The following is a 12,892-nucleotide window of genomic DNA, read 5'->3' on the forward strand; positions in this document are numbered from 1 at the left end:
CATACTGGCTGACTTCAGCTAGGAAAATTGATGGAAAACAATGTTATGATAAAGGAGTAAAGTATACAGAAGGCCCAAATTTTGAGCAACTGTTTTTGGTTTGCTTTTTGCTCTGAGTCAGCTGCTGTGTTTCAAACATTTCAAAGGTGCTATGTGCTAGATACCTTGTCTAATCTTTCCCAGCCATGCCCATTCAATCTAATAAAAGACAGCCTGCAGGGGAAAGTCTGAGAGTTACAGAGAGCGGTGAGGCACCCAGCTCCCACCACTCCAAAATATCCCTGCGCTGTGGCAAGGTGGCTCTGATAAAAAAGCTCAGGGGGAAGACGAGCCCAAAACAGAGGTGCTTATTTATGAAGGCACCTCTAAACAAACAGCTTGTCTTACCCATGTCCTTGTGGTTACAGCAACACTCTCACTGATATATTTCAGTCATGTCATCCACTTGCCATTATTCTGGTGGAAAAGAAAGAGAGGACTCACATTTCAACTGCATGGCTGTAGTCTGTGCAAGTAGAAATAGCTGCAGTACCAAGTGGAAATTTCCAAGGGCAAAACACAAGGTGCTTCCTCTTTTCTTTCATAACAAATGTCTGTCTGTCAGCTTCCAGGTACAAAGATCTGTGTTAAAAAAAAAAAGGGGGGGGGCAATTTTTAACTCTTGTATGCTTTTCTTTCAATGTTCTCAAAAAAAAAAAGGCAAAAGGAATCACAAAAATCTTCAATTGGACTAAACAACCTTCATGGCATACTCTTGGAAGAGCAGCTCTTTAGAAGTGTAGAACTGTTACAATTAATCTGCTTGTACAAGAAGAATCCTTGAAAAACAATAGAAGTCTGTAAAATGAGCATTAGTGCTGAAAAGTAGATCAGTTCAAAACCTGTGATGTGTTTCCTGGAGAATTTCATCCATGTCAGTCCAAATACACACAGACACATGCATGCACTCACACACACACTTCTAAATGCTTTTGTTGAAACAACATTTTTATGACTGAGTATTTTTCATGAAATATCCTGGACTGCTCCACCAAAGAGCTCTTTTTTTAATCAAAGGAAATTGCAGAGATCCTCAACAGAATGAAATGTGTTTGTAACAGTCCCTTGTTATTAACTCCTGATGGTGCATCTGTTTCATCCTATCCAATAAAGGCTTTCACAGATTTTGATTCTTTCCTTTCTTGTAGCAGACTAAGGTTTCTTGCTGTACATTCTGGACACGCACCCTTTTGTTTCCATTTCCTCCCACGTGTTGTTGTTGTCCTGGACTCTGCCATCCAGGGATTGTTCTTGTTCCCTGCCACTTTGGTGAAGATTGGACAACCTGCTTTCTTTGTTGTTTTGTTTTGTTTTGTTTTCCTTAACTTTGCCCTTGACTTAGTTTGTGCCCTTAAAAGTGTATCTAATATTTCACTTTGTACAACAGCACGCTTTCATAAAACCTGCAAAGGCCAGTGGGGTTTTCAGCAGTCACACCTCACAGCTCAGACATCTTTGTGATTGCCCTTCCCTCTTCTCTTTAACAAAACACTTCTTTTCAGCCTTCCAACACTTGACACCATCTATTTCTTTTGCTCCTTTCACATTATTTTTTCATTATCGTTAGGAAATCCTCAGGAGAAGGATTATTAAAATCACTATTAGTTGTATAGCACCTTTGAAAGCCTGCATGTTAGCATTGCACCCCAAAATTAACATGCTGGAGATAAACTGTAGATACCTCCCCATATTATACTCTGTCCACATATGTGAAAACTGAAGTTTCAACCACTGAATATCCAGAATATGCACGTTTAAAAGGACCTTTAATCCCATTCCTGAAAATCCTTGGACGTATAAGGGCTCCTCACTCATAAGCAGTTCTTCCTCCAGGAGGGCAAACTCCCTGCAGAAAACACACATGAACTCTCTTTCTGCTTGCTGCATTACTGTTAAAGGTTATGACCCTGCTAATTACTCTGAAAGGAAAACATGGCCACACAGTTTGCATAAGGGCAGATCTTGCTGATACAGAATGGTTCACACTTAGTCTACCCCTCTTTGATTGTGTGAAAGTCATTCAGACATGGCAGAAGTGTCTAAGCCTTACACCTACCTGTGGCTAAGCACAAATATTCTTCCTGAACCATCTTACTTTGCCACCAGGGTTGCAACTAAATGTTTAGACTAGTCTGGGCCTCTTAACCAGACCTAGTCTAGTTTTCCTTCCCCCACCTGGGCTACTGTCCAGACATCCCACACAGGCTGTTGGCATAGACGCAGGCATGCTGAGCTATCAACTTTCAACATAATCATGAATCATTACTGTAATTGAAAGGATGATTCGTATTGTGAACTACAGTAAAGGCCTTTGCTACCAGAAAGTAGATGAGCTCATATTTACCTAGTTCACTGACAGCTACATCACTTGAAAGATGCTCAGTATCTCCACTGAAGAAGGTTATGTGCAAATCAAAGGAGCCGTTTACAAAGCATTTACAACAGTTCCAAGAGGCTGATATAAATCCTACATCTCTTGCCTAGGCAGAGCTGTGCTGGAGATGATTTAGTCTGGTCTGATAGAAGTGGCTGTCAAGATCACAGCCAAATTGGCTGTTAAAAATGCTTTTGGCAAACTCCGTTCCCTGACACTGATCTCCAGTCTCCCAGAGGCAGTGCTGCTGGAAAACTGTCTTCCTAGCCCACCCACTAAATGTCCAGCCTGAAATCCTCTATGCCGACTGCACCAAAGGAGCGGGAGGTCACCTCACCAGATCACGGTGTCATGGCCCCTTACTTGCTCCCAGCACAGCTCCTCTGGGTGCTGTTGGTGTCCTTTGCATCGAGGCAAGCAGTGGGAACAGCCCTTCAGCTAACAGGAAAAACACGGCCATACCTGCATATTTATAAATGTAAAAAAAAAAAAAAAAAAAAAAAAAAGGGATGTTTTGCAGTATTACCAATGCTGATATCAAGTAATGTGTCATCTTATGACCTCTTTTCTATGGCCCTTTTTTTACATTTGTTTGATGATGTGTTTTATCTCCTGAACGCCATCTTACCTCAAGAAATTATTCCTCAGCAATTCTTCCAAGAGCCATCAGTGCCATTCACAGACGACCTCCTTCCATAGGTCAGTAAAAAGCCTCATGTACAGATAATGACTGTTTCATCTCGAGTCCAGAAACTCCTGGTCTTAGTGCCTCCTGTCTTTCTGCAGCACTAGAAGCCAGCACTCTGCATTCGGATGGAAGGGGACCAAGGATGGGATGCTTCTGATGGTGCAGTCTCAGCCCCACACATCACCCACATTTGGTAATTGTTGAGGTTGCTACCCAAACACATCTGCTTTTCAAGTACATTCCTATTCAGCTATCTGAAGATTAAAATGTCTACACCGAGGTTTCAGCTTACCCTAGCAAACTCCCCCTGCAAAGAGAGGCTGCAGTTCTGTGTCTGTGCATGTCAGTCTTTGCCTCTCCCGTGTAAATGCGTCCCGCTGGCCGTGACCCCGAGGTTCAGCTGCAGCAGCACCAGGCAATCTTTTCTGGGCAGTTTCACAAAGAAGCCGTGCTTAAGTATTCCTGCTGGCAGCTGATGAATTTGGGGGTGTCGCATGGTGAAAACGGTTGTGTTTTACAAAGAGCACAAAGAAGCCTTAAGGAATATCCTCGCAGGAATTTTTGCTGATGCAGTTTGTTTTGTTGCTTCCTAATTGGAAGGAGGCCTTGTTATCAGCGTTTGTGCCCAATTGCACAGATTGTTTACCTGCTGTGAGGGAGCCACATCTCTCTGTATTTTAGTCAGAGCTGCTAATACCATTATTTTCTGAGGACACAGCCAACAAAAATATCAGAGCTGCCTGAGGTTAACATGGTGGTACCTCCCTTCAGCTTTCGCCTCAAGCTATAAGAAGCTTTGTGGTTATTCAGAGAAAATCTCCCAGTTCTTGAGTGTTTAAACTTTAGCTTAAGTGGATATAAAGGAGAACAGATTTACACTGCTAAGGGGTATTTCAAGAAAGATGACAGTTTCAAGAGCAGGGCCCCTGTCTTGCTTCCCAAGCCCTTCTGAGAACCTGTCTGTAAATCCCAGGTAACTATATCTGAAAAGCAGCTGCAAGGGGCTTGGGAGGCACCTACCAGTACACACCAGTATAATCAGATAATCAGGACTGAGAAGAACAGGATTCTGTTTCTGGATGTTCCCTGACATCTTCAACAGGGTACAGCAAGGCGAGGAGCCCTCTGGCCTGAGGTGACATGTGACATGTTCAAAAAAAGGAGTCCCTGCCCTGCACAACAGGTGGGTCTCAGACCACTCTGTGGCAAGGATCCAGTGCCAGTCAATCACTGCATTTATTAGGAATGGCCTTTTATAGGGACAAAAGAATCTACTTTTTTGGTATGGAAAGACAATTAAGAATGAAGCTGATACTCTTAGAAATTGAAACTATAAGAGAAATTGGAAAATCTCTTTTTTAAAGGGTAATCTTCAGAAATCTTTGTTTAATTCAATGTCAATGAAATCATTAGTCTTTTTTTTTAATGGAATATTCTCAATAAACTGATAATATTTTCCCTGAATCCAAGATAAATACATGCCTGTATTTATACAGTCGGTGTTTCTCCATAAAATGGGGAATATGTGTTTACCAACCCATTACATTACACTTGCACAGTGAGGGGATTTTTTTTATTCCTTTATCAGGCTGATTGCAGCCTTTCTGGTTTAACCGAGTACGTGTGTTTTCTACATCTGTGATGGCAGAGCCCCAGAATGGGATGTGAAATAGGGAAGTGACGGGAATTCACCGAAGAGCACTGCTTATTCGTGTGCTTCTGTCTGAAACAGGTGGATCTGGAGGGAGCATTCTGAGCTGAAGTCAATGCTGACCTCAGCTGAAATAATTTGCCCTCTCGCTCTTCCTCCGATACAGAGTCAAGAGGGAGTTGTCTGGCTGCTGCGCACGATTGTACACATCTGTCAACAGCATCGGAGATCCAAATGCAAAATGTAGCACTCGGGAACACTGTGTGGGTTTCTGACACTCCCTGAAGGACACGAGGACCATAAACCAGTGAATGGATTACAATAAGGCATAAATAGAGCATTTTTATCTGTGACAGATGTAATCCTGCTCCAGCACTGCCTATGTTATTTAAAGGAAAGCCATATATATTTCTCTCAGACCAGCTCTCTGAATTTCAAGTGAGAAACTAAGTTGTAAGTGTTTTTCCACACGAGAAACCTGGGAGCCCCATTTGGAATTGATTTGGCAGCATTGTTTTGCAGGGGGGCTCGCACAGCGTGTCACTTCCCCACCCGCACAAGACCACAGAAATAATTCTGACTGTGAAACAAGAAGGGACAGGGGCTTTTGGACAGCTTGGCATCCCTAGCAGGGAAAGGGCCACTTTGCTGCCCCAGCTTGCCATTTGAAGCGTGCTGCCCCGCAAGCCAGTGAGGCTGTAAGAGAGTTATGAGGAGTAACATCCCAAAGCCAAGAAGCAGGTGTGAGACATGCTTCTTGCTTGCGCAGACATAAGCTACAAAATGTTGCAACCTTTTCTGCATAATATCTTAACGTATAGTCATTAGGCAGGACAGAGTGGAGAGCACACATATGGAAAATGTCTCTTCTTTGGAGACAGGAGCACGTACTTTCCCTTTGATGCTCATATTTGTAAGGAGATAGCGAGATGCCAGCTACAAACTGCTGATCGCAACCTGATAAGGAGACAATCTTGAAGATGGCAGGAATTTTACCACATTTTAGCCTAGTAAAATTTTTATATGAATTGTTCACAGAAGTGGCACAGCTGGAGACTGGATGACTGTATCTGAATTTCAGCAAACTGGTTAAGTCCTACTGGGGAAATGAATCAAAAGATGAAGACTGAGAGTTAAGGCTGTGCTACGTTCACATAGCATGGGCATACAGCACTGAGCTGGCTCAAACCTTTGGACATCCTCTGACGTGCTCACAGCTTTTGAGTCAGGAAGGAAAATGTGCATTTCAAGCAGCTGAGCAAGGGGGTGTAGCTGAGGAGAATAGTCATATCAATACATTGATTTTCTCAAGGCTGCATTCTGACATATTTGAAGAAATGTTTGATTAGATTAGTTTTCCTTAAAAGTAGATCTTGATGAACTCCAGTGAACTCTAAGACGTCTGTTAACCAGCCAAGAGACCCTCGCAGATGCTGACTTGCCATGAGAAACAAACCTGCAGGGTGGCTGGGGTGTCAGGAACTGTTGCATTGTCTTACTAGGCAAAAACTGATACAACTCATGCAGAACAACATAATTCTGTCACTGGAAGGACTAATTAAAAGAACTATATTGGTAAAGAGCTAATTATCTGAAGAATTATGAAATATTCAAACATGAACAGAGATTGATAGTGATGTGTCTATTAGTATCGAGATGAAATTAGGAGGTTTTAAATTTTGGCAGAACTTAAAAAAAAAATAAAAAAATCCAGGCAGAGAGGTCTGTGAAATAACTTCACAGGAAGGGGAGAAGCTCCATTTCTTGGGACATTAAAAGACCAGCCAAAAACTAGGAAATGAGGTGCAGAAAATGAACATAGAGTGTCATGGAGATGAACTAGATGAACTGCATGGAACAACAGGCATTTTTTCACTTCTCTCTTTTCATCTTTAGCTCCTGAGACATATCGTACGGGTGTAACAATGCAGCGATTCTGTAGACTTGATCTTTTGACACAGGAACATAAATACACCTCACCAAATTCCTCTTTTTCTCTTGCCCATTGTAGCTTAGATTTTTACAGAGATCACACCACACGCTGCTGTTCTGTTCCCAGCTGGGCAGATGATCGGTGACTTCCAGGTTAAATAAATTCAGCAGGGTCCAACTGCAAAAATAACATGCTGACGCAAATCCGTGTGCATGTATTCGGCTGCTGTTGAGTCCGTGCTCAGGCTCAGTCCCATTGTTTGTTCTGCCCTTTTTGGATGCTCTGCAAGTAGGGACAGAGACACAGGCACTGTAGCCATGCTGCCTCAGACTCCTATATTTTTTCCCCCCACTTTCTTAGCCTCTCACAGCCACTGCTCACCTACTGGACAGGTAAAATCCTGGGCATTCCCTCAGTGGTGCTTGAAGAAGCAGAGATTACCAAAGAAGCACATATCTTTTCTCTCCAAGGAAGCTGATGGAGACAGAGATGTACGGTCTCTTCCCTTTGCATGTTCCAGAGTAAGAAGACAATTTGCAAAACAGGGAGTTTTCCTCATGTCTATTCACTAAAAACTAGTTTTGTGCTGCATCAGCTGTAATTTGTGCAGATCTCGTGGTGGTGACAAGTAAACGACAAATAAGTTGTGTTACTGATAGTGAAGTTTTGATACCTAGTGCAATTGTGTGATTTCCACACAGAAATATGTAAACCTTGCTATATACATCAACTATGCAAGCTACTTTTTAGAGGGTATCTGTAGAATGTGACACCCCGGTGGCTTGTAGGACAAGAAATTTGCTGGAGAATTTTGAGAATGACACCGAAAACTGGAGAAATACAAGGGCATTCTTATGCCTTCAAAGGTGGCTCCCAAGCAGACTGTAAAGGAAGATACGTGACACATACTGGTCACCAAGAACAACATCTGCCTGTACTCTGTCACCCACCCATTTACTGGCACAGGCTGCCCAGAGAAGCTGTGGGTGCCCCATCCCTGGAGGTGCTCAAGGCCAGGCTGGATGGGGCTTTGGGCAGCCTGGTCTGGTGGGAGGTGTCCCTGCCCATGGCAGGGGGCTGGAACCAGGTGGTATTTAAAGTCCCTTCCAACCCAAACCACTCTGTGATTGTATGATCCAGAGCATAGCACGCTTGCATATCTGCCCTTATAAAGTGAGCCCGTGCCTCATTTTCTCCACTGTGAGTATCAACCCACTGAATTCAGCCCATAACTCTCCATTGTTTATAGCTGGTGCATCTCTTCAGTCCCTTCCAGCGAAGAAAGGCTCGCTGGACTTGCCACAGTTTGTTAATGGTACGAAGCATTTGATTCGTTCCAAGCGTGAGGGCATACTCGGTACAGCCAAGACAAGCTGCAAAATTCTTCTGATTCTCCCATGACCTGTCATCACCTACCTTCTAGCCAAGATGTGGTTTGGAAGAATCAGGATAAACAGCATGTGGAGCAAATTATATCTGGAAAGGGGAGTAGTGCTGCACTCTTCATTGTCCCTTGTGCAGGGATCTTCTTGCTGTTTGCCACTGGCAGTTGGTGGACTGGTGACAAGGACTAATCTTATATTGATATTACCCCGTGTTCTTTAATTTTATCTTGCAACTGTACCTGTTAGTAAGCACGTGAGCATGCATGGCATGAAATCAGGTTTTGCAGGTAGAATAAAAATTCATCTCTGAGAAGGGAAACCCCAAGCCCGTGCCAGATGTTGTTTAGTTTGTTTTCTGTTTGTTGCAACATGGTTATACGCAACCTAGAGGAACACAGTAGGCATCCAATTGTGTTCAGTTGCATGGATGGAAATTGTACATAAATTCATATATTTAAGTAAATTATTTACCCCTGTTACAAATGATACTGACAAGCTTCTAAAATCAAGTCTCTTTTCCTCTGATTGAGGATGTTTCTTTCTTTTATTTGATGGGTGTTAGGTGGTATTTTTAGCTTGGACAGTAAAAACAAAGTTGTTTTGTTTCCTGTTTATTGAGCATTTCATTTTTTTTTCTAGTTCCTGTATGCCAGAGAAAAGAACTGGCTTTAATTTCAAACACTGTAAAGGAACATTTCAGTTCAGAATTACAGCAACAGAATTTTAATTGAAATAGTTTTGTTAAATGTTATACATTAAGATCAGAGCCTAGTGTATAAAATCCATTTTAAAGAACACTTAAACTGCTCAGCAGTGGCAGTAAGACAGGAAAGAGGAAAAGAATACATATTAACTGTGTGTGATTCCTCTTGCCCTCCATGTAGGGAATCACAGCCATGAAGTTTCCCATCACCATCCCAGTGTTGGGCAGCACTTGGTTTACCCCTCCAGGATGGGGGTGGGAAGGATGGGATGGAGGACAGGGAGCATGAAGGGAAGTGCCCAGCTCCACACAGCACAATCATGAGGACAAAGCTGGTGGGCAGCTGGTGTAGCCCTGGCCCCATGCCCAAAGGGCTGTGTGTGGGGATGCGGGGAAGCACAATGGGTGTGTGAGGAAGGAAGGGGCCGGGGACAGGGCTCCTCTCCTCCACCCCACTGGTGCGGCACCTCCTGTTTCTCGTTTTCTGCATGGCTGTTTGGGGCCATAAAGTTGCTCAGGAAAGGTGAACTTGCTCAGCTAAGATGAAGCTCTGGGGTTTCTCAACATTCAGCTTCTTCCTTGCCCAGTTAGGATTGCACAAGGCGAGTGACTTGCTCATCCATGCAACAGCTCAGCGGTATGTCTGCAGCCATTCCTTAACCTCCCTCTACCTCCAGGACCACACGATCAACTAATATTGCATCCCTGGGGAGAACTTGCTCTGTGCAGCTTTGGCCTTTTAACCTTTTAATGCTCTTCCAGTTTAAGCTGTTTGTGGCAAGAGCCAGACTTAAATTGCTGAATGCAGATGTCACAAATTGCTTTTCAATATGCTCTGGTGATGCCTGGAGCTGCTGACAAGACCTGAAAGAGCTGGATTTTAAAAGAAGGATTTTGTTTGGACAAGCTTTAAAGTGCCTTCGCCCTAGTTCAGCATCTGGTCCCACATGAGTGATGAACTGACTAGTACAAGGGGAAAACCAAAGAGCTTTCCCCTCAGAATGGGCTCATAGTCTGCAGAGCTCTCTGCCAAAAGATCAAAGTAAATATTATAAAGAAATGGAGAATTCTGAAGAAGGTGGAAAGCCTCCTTCCATGGCCATTTTCAAAGAGAATTTAAGAGGAAATGTTGAGCATGGCAGTTTGTAAGTGCCTTCCACAGGATTACTGATGTATCCCTCTGTGTGGAGGTACACAGGCTCTGGATGAGACCTCCCATTTGCTATGACAAATCCTGCATCCTGAGGGACCACCGACTCCTCAGTCAGGAGAAAAGCAGCTTCCCAAACATCACCTGGAAAAATGCACTGCTCCCTCAGAGCTGCCTTCACCAGAACTAGCAAACCAAAAACACATTTAGGAATAAATAGGGTCTTTTGGTGTTCGCCTCCAGAGTGGCAGAGAACTGAATGGAAAAATCCTCCTTCCAATTCTGTGACACATTCCTCGCCAGCACTGCCACAAAAATTCCCCATCGAATCCTCTGAGATTTAATGCAATAAAGACGTGCAAAAATTGCTTTGGGCAACCACATCTTTATTTGTTTATTATTTTCTTTGTAAGTGTGTTCATCTGAGTGTTAATGTCCACGATTGGAAATTCAGGTTGTAGTCTTCTTTTAATTACCGGAATATCAGAATCTTGTTTCACAAATAATGGTGTGGTTTTTTTCTTCTTCCCCCACCGTATTCTCCATTCACCCTAATTTCTGAAGATGCCTCAGGTTTCTGGTCCACAGTTGATAACTGGAAGATTTTACTGTACTAATTATATTTGATAGTTAATTTTGATGTTGATATTTGATCAATCTGCTAAGCCTGATTCTTTTAGTGCAGATGTCTAATTATATGCCAGTTTTTGCCTAAAATGCACCAATATCAGTAAAAATCTTGTTGATTCCCCCACTGTCCATCCCAGACCAGCCCAGACTGGGAACATAGGTGGCAGGGCTAGGTGGGAAGTTACAGGTTTTTCCTCTGTGGCTCCTGCCAAGTCATCAAGGCTCTGGCTGTGCCACCAGATCCCAGTTTGTCCTAAGCATGATGGAGACCTGGGGAAGGAGATTGTGGCCACCTGCCTGCCACATCCCAGTGGCTCTACAGCCTCTGCCGACTTGTCCCTGATGAACCAGACCTCTACCATGATCGGACACAGATCTGCACCTACTTCCTCACTGCTCACAGCCTGTGTGTTTATTTATCTCTTAAATCCAAAATCCCTATGATAAACACTGGGTAGCACACAATACCATGTTTACCCTAGCTTCTCTTGTGAGCAGATTTCTTAATTGTCTCTCGTGATGACTGCGTATTGCACTAGTGCTCCCAGTCCCCGGGAGACCTCACGCTTGCCTGGCTTTCCTGCAGGGGTTTTCTCAGAGCAGATGGTTTTGCTCTCAGAGGTTGCATTTTCCCTAGCAGGGGGAACAGTTACGGCCCAGCAGCTGAGCAGTCCCCAAGGCAGGTGCAGGACCGCTACTAGAAAGAGCCTTCTGGTGGGATTGGGGATGGGTCATAGCCAGGGCTGTGCCTGCTGGCAGGGTGAAGGCCCACCAGACAGAAAGAGAGCACGTGAGGCTGGACACCACCCCTTCCTGCAATACAACACCTGAACCTCCAGCTTGCTTTAAGCATTTTTTTGCAATAACAAAAAAACTTGATGAGCTCTCACTCTGCCTTCCTATCTTTCACAAGAGCATGAGCTAATCAGGCAATTTTATGTACGATGATGAACAACCCTTCCCTGCAATGATTTCTCCGCTTCTGGTGCACTTGTCTTTGTTATACCAGACAACACTTCAAGAGACAATTATCCCCACTCTGCAAATGAGGAAGATGAGATACAGAAAAGGTGCGTGACCAGATCGAGACCCAGTAGCATTCACAGAAACGAGCATGGAAGGCCTTAAAATCCAGGCAATTGCGTAAGGTTGCTTGTTCTTCTCTCATGGCACCAACATTAATTCATTTCCTGGCACACTGCACGGGACAGGGGCACTCATTACTGGTGGGGTTCACCTTCAGTCCTTAATTATTCCTTATAATCTGAGAACTAACAGAGTTCTGCCAGTCTCAAGAAGGCAGTATGCAAATAATTATCTAACTTATTACCATCAGCTATGGTCATTTGGGCACATACATGTTTGTACGTCTGACATTAACTCTGCATATGGAAACCTCTTTGCGAACACAAAGCAGCTGCTTTTGAAGTGTTGTATTTTAAGGCAGTTTTTAAAAAAGCAAATGTCAAAGGAATGCCCGCTCAAACCCCTAAAAAATTCAAGTACACATATTTTGACTAATCTCTTGCCAAAGTTTGTTTTTAATTGACATTTTTTACATTTAATTACCATATATGAGTGCAGAAATGCAAGTCGAACCACAAAAATTCCCCTATTTTACCTCACACTCACAATAAGTTACAGTAAAATTGTTGAATGCATGTATTTTTTAACAAACTTGGAAACCCTCCATCCTGTGAAGGGACAGTTTCATTTTTGCATCAAGGCGACTCTGCAATAAAGCCATTTCTCTGAAAAATTACTATTCTTAGACTACGGAAGAACTTAGCAAGACTCTATTTCTCAAAAATAGTAACAATGTGTGCTCAATAAAGCAACGGGGGTAACCACGAGGGCTTCCAGCAGGAAGATCTGACTTACATGCCGCAAAACATCTCCACCACCATTTTGGAACCAAAGTTTTGGGAATGGGTTCAACCTCTGAGCTCCGCAGACTCTAAGCTTGAAATGTCTTCAGGTGCTGACCCTTAGCATACTCCCGTGATCCATTTCAGGAATGCCAAACACACCTCTTCCTTGCTGGGACCCTGGGGATTAGGGATGCTTTCTGGAGGCTGGGCTGGCAGCATCTCAAAAATCAGTTGCCTGCTAATGAGTTGCCACCTCTGATGAATTGATCGTGAATTTTTTAAGCCCTTTCAATTATGAAGCCATTGCCCACCTGATCCAGTCACTGCCCACAATGTGCCTTTCCACTAACTTTAATGGCCTTTGGGAGGGTGTTCTGGGCCTTAATACAAACCTGCCCTCAGGGACGTACATGCACAGCCAGCCTGTGAGCACATTAGAGCTTTAACACTTTGATGACCTGAAAGCAA

Source organism: Anser brachyrhynchus, assembly GCF_964034855.1.
Source record: "Anser brachyrhynchus genome assembly, chromosome: 3".
NCBI classification, from domain to species: Eukaryota; Metazoa; Chordata; class Aves; order Anseriformes; family Anatidae; genus Anser; species Anser brachyrhynchus.